This window comes from Haemaphysalis longicornis, unplaced genomic scaffold (assembly GCF_048455015.1).
Source record: "Haemaphysalis longicornis isolate Haplotype H1 unplaced genomic scaffold, Haemaphysalis longicornis Haplotype H1 scaffold_1, whole genome shotgun sequence".
NCBI classification, from domain to species: Eukaryota; Metazoa; Arthropoda; class Arachnida; order Ixodida; family Ixodidae; genus Haemaphysalis; species Haemaphysalis longicornis.
The window spans coordinates 192,372,942-192,385,351 of NW_027526203.1; the positions used below are offsets into that span (position 1 = coordinate 192,372,942).

Consider the following 12,410-nt stretch of genomic DNA (forward strand, 5'->3'; position numbering starts at 1 on the left):
CTTTCCGTATTTAATCGTTAGCCTTCTAGTCTTCCTTAACCACTGCATGTCCACGCTTTTCAAGTATAGGTACCTAAAAACCTTAGCTGCCCACCTTCATTGATCCATTGCTCTCAACCTCATCTCAAAACACATTTTACTCTGCTTTTCGAACTTCAAATGACACCCAGCCCACATCTCCGTGTACCGCTTCGTTAGTGGTTTTTCCATGCGCGCCTAAGGCCAAACAGCCTACCGTTCTTTAGTTCACTTTAAGGCCTGATAGAACGGCTGATTTTAAAGGTCAACTGCACTCAAATTTTCGACAACGTAAAAGTAATGCGACTTAATAGTACACATAAAAAAAAAGTCCGAAATGCAAAATATGTACTGCATTTCAAACATCAACACGCGCGACGCAAATGGCTCGCGACACTGGCGTTTTCGGAACTGAAACTTAATAGAAAGGCGACCATTACCATTGGCCGGTCGTGACATACGTGATGGAACGGAAGCGACTGCAGCAGAACCAGCGGCCGCTCAGAGGCGCCTTCAAATGCGCGTGGTAGCCTCGCATTACGCACTGTTATTTCCACAGAAGAACTTCCACTAACACTTACCCAGGATAATGAAGTTAGGTGCAATTCCAACATCGTGGTGCTATCAATGGAGATGAAGTAGACCATCCGACAGTTAATTTTTTCATCAGAATAACTGCCAGAGTAGCAATCCTTGGATTGGCATTGGTAGTAAAAAAGCGGGCCCTAATTGACAAAGCTACTTGCTTGTACGACATCGAGAAGCAGCTTTCGTTATCTGGCGCCTCGGTTACCACATCGCTCTCTTTGAAGGGAACAAACCGCACGCGGGCGGAGCTCAATCACCATTTTTTCTATACATTACATGCAAACAGTCTCGTGAATATTGTCCCAGTATTTTTTTGCCTTGGTGCACATCGAGAACTGAATTATAAAAGTGGTCTGAAACTATAAGCCAGCTTCTATAGCTAAACGATGCACTAATCACGAAAAAGTTACCTATCTACCGCTGTTTTGTACTATTACATACACAAGAGACGTGCTGTTGAAAACATTTTGCTTTCAAGTAAACTAAACCTAAGGCTCTACAAAAGTAAATACTTCACTTGGTAACTGAAAAAAAAAATATCAAGTTTATTGTTTAGGAGAGCAATTTCCTTAGCTTTCGCACTTCGCAAAGACGACGGCCGATATTTGTGCGGATGTATTTGTTACTACGAGAAAGGCTGATTTTTGTTCACTTAGCGAGTGAGGCAAAAGTCGCACAAATGTTTATATCCGCGTGTACAACTCTAGTTAGGTCGTCAAAATTTTGGAAAGGTCTAAATTATGGAGGTGGGGTTGGGCCAGCCACAATATGGCAAATATTTACACAGATTGCAAGCGGTCAAGAATTTATAAATTTTTTTTTCTTTTTGTGACAGATGCAAAAATAATGAAAAATGTAAGGCAAGTGAGCGTTTCGCACTATTTTTTCTTTGAGTAAAAATATTATTTTCAAGTAAAAAAAGTTGCTAACTCCAGAGCGTTCGCAAGCGCGTGAATAGTTTGTAGGCTTCGAATCTCTTTTAAATGGCGGATATTGCTACGTATGCGGTTAGTTATAAACATGTGATAGCGACGGCGGTACAGCGCGGTGGTCTAGCACAGAAAGCCAGGCGAACGGATCCCTGCGCCCAGCTGAGCGCCGTGCAAGTCGCAGGAGAAGCACGAGCTTCACGGGACAGGTTCCCCAACCTTCGTCACAGGCCACTCGGAACTTGTTTCCGCGACTCTCCGCCAGGTGCAAATGTCGTCTGCTCGGAGGTACTTTGACCGACGGTACCTAGCGTGCTTTGTGATTACGAAGCTTAGGATTTCGCCATGGTGATTTTCAGAGCATAGACTACATATTTCGATCATATTTGCACAAAGAAATATTTGAGTGCAGTTGGCCTTTACGCAGAGTACAGCATTTGCAAATGTGAGACCCGGAATCATTACTCCTTTCCACATTTCTCTCACTACTTCATATTTGTTATACCCCCAAAGAGCTCTATGCTTCATTATAGCTGCATTTCGCCTTCCCTAACCCTTAAGTTGCTCCTCGTGAGTTCTTAAGTAGTTATCCCCTTCGTTTATCCACACTCTCCAAAATTTATATTCTTTCACTCTGGGTAATTTCACCTTGCTGGATAGACACTGTGTCAGTGGTAGCGTCATTGAAAACCATTATTCCCGATTTTTCCGTGCTAAAATTTAATCCGAGGTTGGTGGCTTCCTGGCCGCTAATATTCATTAGCCGTTGCATATCGGTCTGGTTATCAGCTAAAAGAACAATGTCGCCTGCGTATAACAATATTCCTGGGATACGCTGTTGTACCACTTCACCTTGCAGCATATGGGTCAGGCTGAAACCCTACTTGACTTTCTTCCAGTTTCTTTTCTAACCCTGCCATGTAAAGCATAAACAGTATTGGGCTCAAAGGGCATCCCTGTTTCAGTCCCCGATGGGTGTTGACCTACTGGGCGCATCTCTGTCCTTCCCATGTAAGGTGCACTCTATTGTCTTTATAGATTGCTATAAGGAACTGTATTAACTCGTCATCTAATCCCTTGAGTTTCAACATTCTCCACAGCAGTTCTCTGTTTACGTTGTCATATGCCCTTTTAAGTCCAAGAACGTAATCCATAATGGTCTATTCTGCGCTTTCGCAATTTCAATGCACTGCATTATCACGAACAAATTATCATCCAATCGTATGTCTTGTCTAAATCCATTCTGCAGTTCCCCAAGTATTTCATTTTCTTCCATCCATGCTTGAATTTCTGATTTTATCGCCTGCATTACAAATCTATACACCACTGACGTTACTGAGTGGTCTGTATGAATCAATACTGGCTTTGTTGCCTCTGCCTTTATATTTTAAATTCATCCTACTTTCTAGCGAGTCCTTTGGTATTTGTTTGGTTTGTATCACCTTCTCTATTGACCTCATACACGTTTCCTTACTTTTAGGTCCAAGCAGGTTTATCAGTTGCATTGGTATTCCGCCCGGGCCCACTGCTGTCTGCGGGGAAACCTTTTGCTATGCTTTTTCCAATCAAGGTTGCTCAAATTTATTTCTCTTTCCACAGTCGTCTGTGGCGCTGATGTTGTCGGTGCAAGCTTCCCTACTCCTATTGCCCTAAACTTCTCACTAGTCACTTGGTGAATATGCGCCAACGCGTGCTCTCCTTCTAACTTTTCCCCTCCTCATCAATCAACTGGTCGTTGACTACAGCGCCGCCATTTTCTGCGCGAAACGAGCACCTCTCTGGGCAGCCGATCGGGCCACTCTAAAACTCCTAGTACACTCTAGTGCAGGCAGCTCCAGCGACTGCTTCTAACTGCTCGCTGAAATGCCACAAGAGGCGCAAGCGGAGATGCTCACGCAAGAAAAGAGCCGATAATCTGGGCGAAAAGTGGAATATAAACTGCAATGCACGTTGCTTGTGAAAGCGCCCATCAAGAAATACCGCGGCGGTAAGCCTAAACGTCTATGTCGCGGCCAGCTGGCTGCTCGAATCGCTTCGAATCTACCGCCATTAGGTGCGCGTCTCGCCATTGGTGCAAATTGTCAGGCTCCTCCCACTACCACGCGAAGAAGCTAAAGCGAGCGCGGAATCGTCGACACAAGCGTAAAAAAAGCATGCGCAATGCTAACGTGCACGAATCGTGCACGAAAACAAGCCATACGGTTTACTCTTAATAGAAACAACTTGCCGCGCGCGGACGGGAATGGGGGTCGCTATCTTCCGTGGTGCGTCAAGCATGGACAGTTTTGGTTATCACGTACGCACGAACGAACGAGTGCCTATTTTTTCCTTGTGTATCGAAGTTAGAGGAGAGCAAGGGGTGTGCACTGCGTCAGATGGCGGATTTCATCTTTCCTTTTTTCTTTTGCTACCCTAAAACGATGCCCCAGCTGCGCCGGTCGATCAGCAGACCCGCAAGAAAACTGCACTATAAGCGGTATTGTGCTTCGGGCCGGGCATTTTAAGCGGTATGCTTATGCATTGAGTTCTATCGGAGGCAAACCGGTGGTCACAAAAACCCGCGTTATAACCGGTCTACACTGTAGTAGAAATACTATATAAAAATACTCGTACCAAAAAATACTCATACTCATATACTCATCAGGTGGGAACGGTATTTTCTGTGCCTAATCTACACCTGGTGTACATTTCGCCCCCAAAATATCGTTGGCCAGAAAAAGATATTTTTTCTAATAAATTTCCAAATATTGCTCAGAGCACATTTTGTTCTGTACTTTCCAGGCCAGTATTATCGTAAATACTGGAGCTAGAGCGTTCAAATTTTAGTGAGGGCTGCTCCTGGCAAGTACAAATAAGGGCCGTAAATATCGTGTCTGTGCAAGCTACGGTTAAAAAGAAACTGGCGCACAATTTTGAAAAAAAAAAAAAAAAAAAAAAAAACGAGAGCACTCCAAGTTCAGAGGCTTATTAAAAAAAACACTTCTTCGATTTTGCTGAAATTCTCCCCAGATGTACAAAAGCCCCGTCGGCCAGGTCTTCACAACGTCCTGAGACACAAAACAGTGAGCGCAACTTCCACCGAATGTGCAGACATTTTATAATTTTTTGTACCAAAGGCAAACGATTATTTATAGATAGTGTTACGGAGAATTCAGAAGTGAAACAAACTTTTATGTCAATTTTGGAACGAAAATAAGCAATCTGCGAAACGCTAAACGTGTACTGTTTGAAGAAAGAACGGAGGAACTCCAGGTTCACGTGCATTTAAAAAAAAAATGCTTCTTCGAGGTTTATGAAGCTTTCAACAGATATTTTCCTCTAAATTTACTCGCAGGAGCCATTAAATAAACTCGCATCATTTTGATCCCTGAAAAGCAAAAGAACTTTGTCAAGCATGCTCGTCACAAGGAGCTGAGACATGAAACGACGATTGTGACTTTGTGCTGATTTCCTTTATTTATTTTGTAGAAAGGGCAGAATATCTTCTGAGATAAGGAGAATGGAATAGCCAAGTCACATTTACGAAGCCAACGTTTCACATGACAGAGTTCCATCGGCACCCCATTAATACCGTGCAGTTACTAGCTGTTTATTTACACGTCACTTGCTACATCAATGTTCACAGCTTCCTCAAAGGGGCGCAAACAGAACGCGCTGCATATAGTTCGCATATATCTGCTTCTGATGACTTCCTTTAATGCCACATGTGCCAGGACTGTATGCCGGGAAATGCATGCACTGTTCGCCATTCTTCCTTCTTGTTTCGCGATAGCTGGAAACTTCGTTCCCCTTGAGGTATAAGAAGTGAACACCCTTGATCTTCTCAGATAACACAGTTACCATGTCTTTGGCTGACTGAATGGCATTTCTTGCGGGTTCTCTTAGGTTGTAAAGTGTTGCCTGGTGTTTGAAGATTCCCCCAACTCCGTCGCAGGCATTCTTTCCGTGCCCTGTTGCGGAAAATATCCATTGCGTTTCAGGCACATCACTCTTTCACAACTCATGAACCTGGTACCTGTTTTTAAAGTGACTGGCAGCTTTTCACAATGCACTCAATGAAAGCTACTCTTCGCAGCCATTGAGCAAGAAAATAGCGAACAAGATTAAACACAAAAGAGACTGAGTAGCAAGTGAAATATATACCAAAGAAGAATAATAAAATCATAATACTTAAAAGGAATAAAACAAAAGTGATGAAATGAAGATTGAAATGTGACCGTAGTCAAATAGCAGGGAGGCAGCGCAAGGCACTCTCCAGTGTGACAGAACTGAAAACTCGTAACCATTTGAACGCAAGCAGCCCCCTTTCCTCCACTCTCTTTTTTCACTCTTTTGGTCAGCCAAGTCCAAACCCCCACATCCGGTTGAAACAGCGCAAAAAAAAGTCAACTCAAACAAAAAAATGAAGACCCCACATGTGTCGTCCCGGACCCCACTAGGATCAAGGGCATTTGCCTTCCTGTTTGGTCACTAATTCGGTAATTGAACCAGTGTGTCCGGAGAAGGACCGAAGAGGGGCGTGCTACCTGGAGGCGTTACCCGCGCCGCGGTCGTGTGTGGCCCATGTCCGTTTTTAATACTTGCCATGTGTGCTGCCGACCGGACGGGCTCCCGTTGAACCTTTGATTTCAGGCGAACGAAAGTTACGTCCAAGCGAGTTAAAAAACAAGACTGCGTGCATCTTGTCAAATAGCTGATCTTATGAACCAAATATAGTGCATCACGGCAGCAGTGCGCACAAAAAAAGAGCGTTGATAATGTAAGATAAAGAGTGACTGCAGTTCGGGAAATCTAGAGGAAGCTCTAAAAATACACCCGAAGAACTCGAAATTGCGCGTTTTACCTTTATACATTGCAGCGGTTTCGCAACCACAGGAGAGGTGCGCTGTACCCGCACAGTGCTTAGAATGACGCACGATATGTCTAGGGCTCACACAAGTAAGTTTAGAAGAAAATATCTGTGGAAAGCTTCATAGAACTGGAAGAAGCACTTTTTTTTTTTTTTTAAATACGCGTGAGCCTGGAGTTCCGTTTTTTCTTCAAACTGTACAAGTTTAGCGGTGCACAGATCGTTTATTTATGTTCCAAAATTCACATAAAAATTTCAGTTTTACTTCTGAATTCTCCGGAATAATATCTATAAGTGATCATTTGCCTTTGGTACAAAAAATTATAAAATGTCAGCACATTCGGTGGCTGCTTCGTGTATCAGGACCTTGTGAAGACCTGGCCGACGAGGCTTTTTTCTCGTGCTGTAGGCATGCCAGGAACAAGATGATGCAACATGTTTTTTATGATCATTGAAGTACATTTGTGCCCGTTTGGACTGTTTGCGCCCCTTTGAGGAAGCTGTGAACATTGATGTAGCAAGTGACATGTAAATAAACAGCTAGTAGCTGCACAGTATTAATGGGGTGCCGATGGAACTCTGTCATTTGAAACGTTGGCTTCGTTGCCTTGGCTATTCCATTCTCCTTATCTCAGACGATATTCTGCCATTTCTACAAAATAAAGGAAATGAGCACAAAGTCCCAATCGGCGTTTCATGTCTCAGCTCCTTGTGACGAGCATGCTTGACAAAGCTCTTTTGCTTTTCAGTGATCAAAATGATTTGTTTTTTTAATGGCTTTTAATGTTTTTTTAAGGGGGGCGAGGGGAGGGGGGGGGAGGTTAATACGTCGAAGCTACACACGGGTTATGAAGTGCGCCGAAGTCTCAGTACACGGGCGTTTCAGTTTTCTGCCTCCATCAGAAAGACAGACGCTGTGGCAGGGATCAAACCTCAGTCAATGGGCTATGCACAATGCCTTAGCAACTGAGCGAAGGTGGCGGCTGATCACTGCCGTAAATAGCTGCCTCGCCCAGAACAAAGCATAGCAACAGGCAAACACGCCAAGGTAAATGGCAAACTTTGGCTTGAAAGATAGCAGAAAAATTCGAACTGTTGAATAATTATAGCTGATTTAAAGCTGAACTGGCTTGAATAAATGAAGAGCAGTTCTTAAAGACCGACGACATGCTTGGCTCTTTATAAGCACCTGAAAAAAATTACGCCCACCTCCCCTCGCGGGAACCCTGGTGTGATGCAACTCATCGTATTTTCCATCGTATTGATTACGCTAAGCAGGGATTCTCACGCAAAGGGGAGGTGGGCGTAATTTTCCATTTTCACTATGCAATGCACATGCAGTACACGTATGCTCAGGTACGGTCTTTACTGCAGACGAGAATGAGTGCCTTGTGGTCCGTAAAGTGCACAGTTAGGGGCTTGACGATTGCATCAAGCAATCGTCGAGTACTGCGAGAGAGTGCAAGTATAATGCAGACGACCGTCGACTAAGACCGTCGGAGCGCGGCATGCCACTTTATATTCACAGCGCCCGAAGGAGAGGAGAGCGCGGAGAGAGAGTACTGCACATGCGCAGCGCACGCAGTGCCGCCCATTGGCGCCTAGCAACGGAGTGAGAGCGCGCTGCACCAACCCGCAGCTGTTTGGGAGAGAGTGTTCGCTATCGGAGAGAGGAGAGGAGAGGCGCAGCTGTGCGGACAACGCCGGACAGATGCAGGAAGGACAGAGGGGCGAGCATGAGATGCATTGCATCTAAAAGCCACTTGTAAGGGCCTGCACGATCTCTCTCTTTGCGATACAGCATTCAGGTGACTGCCAGTAACTCCATCTTCAACAACTTACGGTGGCCTTGTGCGCTGCTGCACACATGTGCGGAGCCTTGCAGCTCGTGACGGCAAGGCTTGCAGTGTGTCAGGAGGCAGACAGTCCCCTCAGTGTTCAGCAGCATCCCCTTCTCAAGGGGCAGCCAGCCTTGCCACTCCCTCGGATGAGATCTCTTACGCCTGGGAATTTCTGCACACAGTGGCCACCGCCTTTGGGAACCGGGGCTTGTCACAGCAGATGCGCAGATCCACAGGTACACCCCTGATGAATCAACTGAAATGTCAACAGATAAGTGCCCACCAGAGGGGAGCACGTGGAGTACCACGTTTGCCATAATGCATACAAGCAAATCTCATTGAAGCACATTAATTCAAAAAACACGTTGTGTGGTTAGGATACCAGAAAAGGACTGCAAATTCACAACTACAAAAGAATTAAAAGTTGCGTAATTGAAAATATAAAAGTACTGAGAAGCACTGACATCTCATTTTTCACAAATTTAGAAGCTTCAAAATCCGTCTCACAAATTTAGCGCTTTCATAGCAACCAAATTCCGCTGGAATGCTAGCATATATAGTAACATTCAGCAAACGGCAGCAAGTACCTGCAACAATTATCTTCCTTACACAACAGTTGGTCACGGCATTTATGTGTTGAAAGGCCAAGAATACCGAGAGAAGACCTTACAATGGTAAAACAAAACTTGTTTGAAGGTTCCTTTACGCGGTGCATTTCCTGGAAGGCTGGCACATTCATAAAGCCTTTCAACTTTTCACGCCATGCACGCCACATTTAGCATTTGCTTGCCAATAAATGTAGTTATTGAGAGCAGCTAAGGGGAATGAACAAATAATGTTGGACGAAAATGAGAATTACACCAACAATGCTCACAGGGCATACGCCACTTTGTCTCGATTACAGCGCTTCCTTTCCAACAGCGCCCTCCTAGCTAAAGTGACCAATGTGCACAGGTCAACCTACTGGTGGAGCAACACACGTTGACTGCAGCCACACATGGACAGTAGTTCCCTTTCCGACTTTGCCGAGGACAGACCTTGTTAGAAACACTCAGTTTCTTTGTCGGAGTACTGGTCCCCCTTTCCCAAACTCGACTACTATGATTGCACAAGCAACCAACAAAAGGGCAAAACATTAATTGCAGTTCATATAGAGAGCCATTTGACCAACAGTATCACTGAAACTTTATCTCAATTACGGCAGCAATAATTTATCTTCATCTTTAGCAAGTAGGCTAAAGATAAACTAGTTAGCCCCAACCACGAGAGATATAAAAGCAACTAGCATGTATGCAAGCACTTGTGCCTTTAGATATTTTCTCTTTTTGCCAACTGACACGATTGAAACCAGAGGCAATCACCTTTGCCCATACAACGCTAATGAAACCACTGTGCCTTGCATGGTTTACTTCCAATGCTTTGAAAGCAAATTTAGTGAAACTTTTATTTAGGAAAAGGGGTACAAGTCGTTCAAGATGTGGTGTCATGAAAGTATGAGGTGTTCATTTTTTAAATACATTTATTACTTTTTGCTTTGAAGCCAAAATGATAAATCTACAAACAAACTGTGTGCTTAGTATACATTTTTTATACTTGTAATTCATGAGGCATTTTTATTTATCCAAGCTGTTCACAGGCACTAAAAGTTTTGTAATTTGCAAGTGTTTATAAATTAGAAAAGTGCTGGTACCCTACAAAAGTGCTGGTAAACACGCCCACTCCAGAAGTTCAAATGTCCATGCAGATGAAAAAGCAAGTCACCTAAATACTTAGTCACATGCTTAAATTTAGCTGATTAATAACACCTCTTCATACTTACAGGCAACAGAACTGCAACATCATCACATTGAACCATGGTCTTTTTTTCATTTAACATGCACACACCTGAAATAAATCATTAAATGCGCCTGTTCCCATTTTTTACAGCGACCAACATCAACTTTCGTAGTTTAGTGCATGGTTCAAAAACTTGCATATATTTGGATAAGGATTTTAAAAGCATCTATAACTGTACGGCTGAAAAATTTGAACGTATACGCTCGGCTTAGAAATTAGGTAACAGCAGGCCAAAGATTTTTGTGTTAAAACTTTCTTCCTTTCAATGAACACCTCACTCTCCCTGCCTGCCTAACTTTCAACGGCTATCAAATTACTTTCATAGCATGTAATTCGAATGAAAACCCAAATCTGTCCCACTTGAGCTTGGAATCAGCAGAACCTTGACCCCAACTGGAACCACTGGCTCATGAGGTGTTTCCTTGCCTGCCGTGTACTGCTGGGATGAAATCATTGGCTGGACATTCAACCTACCTGAAATCATAAACAAGGGCAAACAATACATTTGGACAAAGAAATGACACAAAGGGAAGCTAGTGGCACAGTCACAGAAAGAGCTATCTAACAGGCAGATGAATAAGTGAAAAGTACCAAATCGAAACAAACAAGCATTCAAAGAGAAATATTAAGCGCATTGTACAAGCTAGGGAGAAAAATTCTTCAATCATCGGCCGCAGAAAGTGAGAGCAATGATGTGAGGAAGATCAACCCATTGTGCACGGGGCAGCACCGAGAAATAATTTCATTTTCCCATGCTGCTATTCACCATGTCGGTAGCAGTTATTTAATTCTCAGCTGCGATCAGTTTCCCGTTTAGTACCCCAGCATTCCTAGCCAGGACCAGCTGATTCCAGTACCTGCTGTTCAATGGGACCTTAACTGCTAAGCTAAAGAGATAGTTTCCAGAATCGCCTTACTATGCTGGTAGAAAATACAGGTGGCATAGCTGTGTATTAACTATACATAAGATAATTACAACTTCACAAGGAAGTGACGAGCGCAAAAAGTATCCAGAAGTAAAGAAATTTTACACAAAACTCGACCACGTTTTGTAACATATTTCGCTAACACTCCAGCCAAGCTGGGAATTTAACATTTTCTTTAGGGGCTCTACCACTACATCACTGTTTCCTTCTGCACCCATTGACACACCAGCATTGCTTATCACTTGAGCCAGCACACGGTGGGCATATCCACAAGGAAAAATTTATGACCCCCGGGCAGCACAGTACAGAGGCGATTCTAACTAACAGGTCTGCGATGACATCGCCTTTGTAGTAATCCTACAAAACCAAAACTACAAGTCGCGAACAGTAGAAGTCCATTTGGGCAGCAATTATGTGTAACGACAGCATCACTCTCTAACCACCATCTTTCAGTTCGCTTTTATCGACTATCAACAAGCGACAGTCTAGCAAGATTAATTCAGCGCTCATTATACGATATGGCCTATCTACTTACCGACTCGTGTGTTTTCCATGTGTCTTGGAAGCAGCACAAACAGTCCGCAACGAGCAGGCAAATTCGCGCGGTTCGCGTTTCACAGGCGGGTAGGGATATCGCGGCCAAAATATCTAGGGAACACCTCGACGACTAAATCTGAAATCCTCCCTATTCTGTGCTGACGACTGCGCTGGTCGCAAAAAAACGGCGATGTTCTTTCTCTGCGCGACGAATGGCGAAGTCTACACACTCACAGGACGCTCACAGGCGTGGTAATCATTTTCCATTTTGTTATTTGTTTTATTTGAAACAAAGCGCTCTGTCCAGCCACCCTGTCGGTGTGCAAAGATTTTCGTTTGAAAACGTTCTGGGATTAAAGAAAAGTTACCATTCTGATTATTCTATTGAAATAAATTATTCTAATGTCTTAAAAGCAAAAATAAAATGTAAAAGTGTTGCCAGATTTTTAGTATGTCACATTGTTACGAGATTTTTGTTTTAAATGCAAGTTTTTTGCGCGCTTGTTGGTAAAGTGTAATAACAAATAAAATGTAATAACTGCAACAATAAATATTTTGCACAAAACAAACTCCACTTATAAAAGTAAATGTTTTTAATTACAGTGTTGCCAGTGTTTAAAAAGACCAAATGCGCAGTGTGGCCAAGTTTTTCTGCAATATACGTCAGTTTGCTGTTTTGTTGTATATATCAGTCATTCATAATAATTTTTAAGGCGCATAAAATTTTTATTGCATAGTATTTTATTTTGTATTAAAAAGTAAGGTTGCCAGACATTCATTTGTAAAGTGCAATACAAGCGGCGTTGATTTTAATTATACATTATTGACTTCCGTCTGAAATTGCGCTGTTATGAATGGTGAGCAGTGGCTTGGTGCCAAAAAAAAA

At 43.2% G+C, this 12,410-nt stretch overlaps 1 long non-coding RNA gene across 2 annotated transcripts in view; it reads right to left on the reverse strand.

Annotated features, from left to right (window-relative positions):
- Window positions 1–11,810, reverse strand: part of LOC144167699 (uncharacterized) — a 55,662-nt gene extending 43,852 nt beyond the window's left edge. The window contains exons 1-2 of one of the 2 annotated variants that reach the window (XR_013322094.1): window positions 11,523–11,810; window positions 8,227–8,481 (exon numbers count right to left, since the gene is read on the reverse strand). This is a non-coding gene — a long non-coding RNA (uncharacterized LOC144167699). The remainder of the gene's footprint in view (window positions 1–8,226; window positions 8,482–11,522) is intronic. The other variant, XR_013322095.1, reaches the window with a different exon arrangement.
- Between the last annotated feature and the right edge of the window lie 600 nt (window positions 11,811–12,410).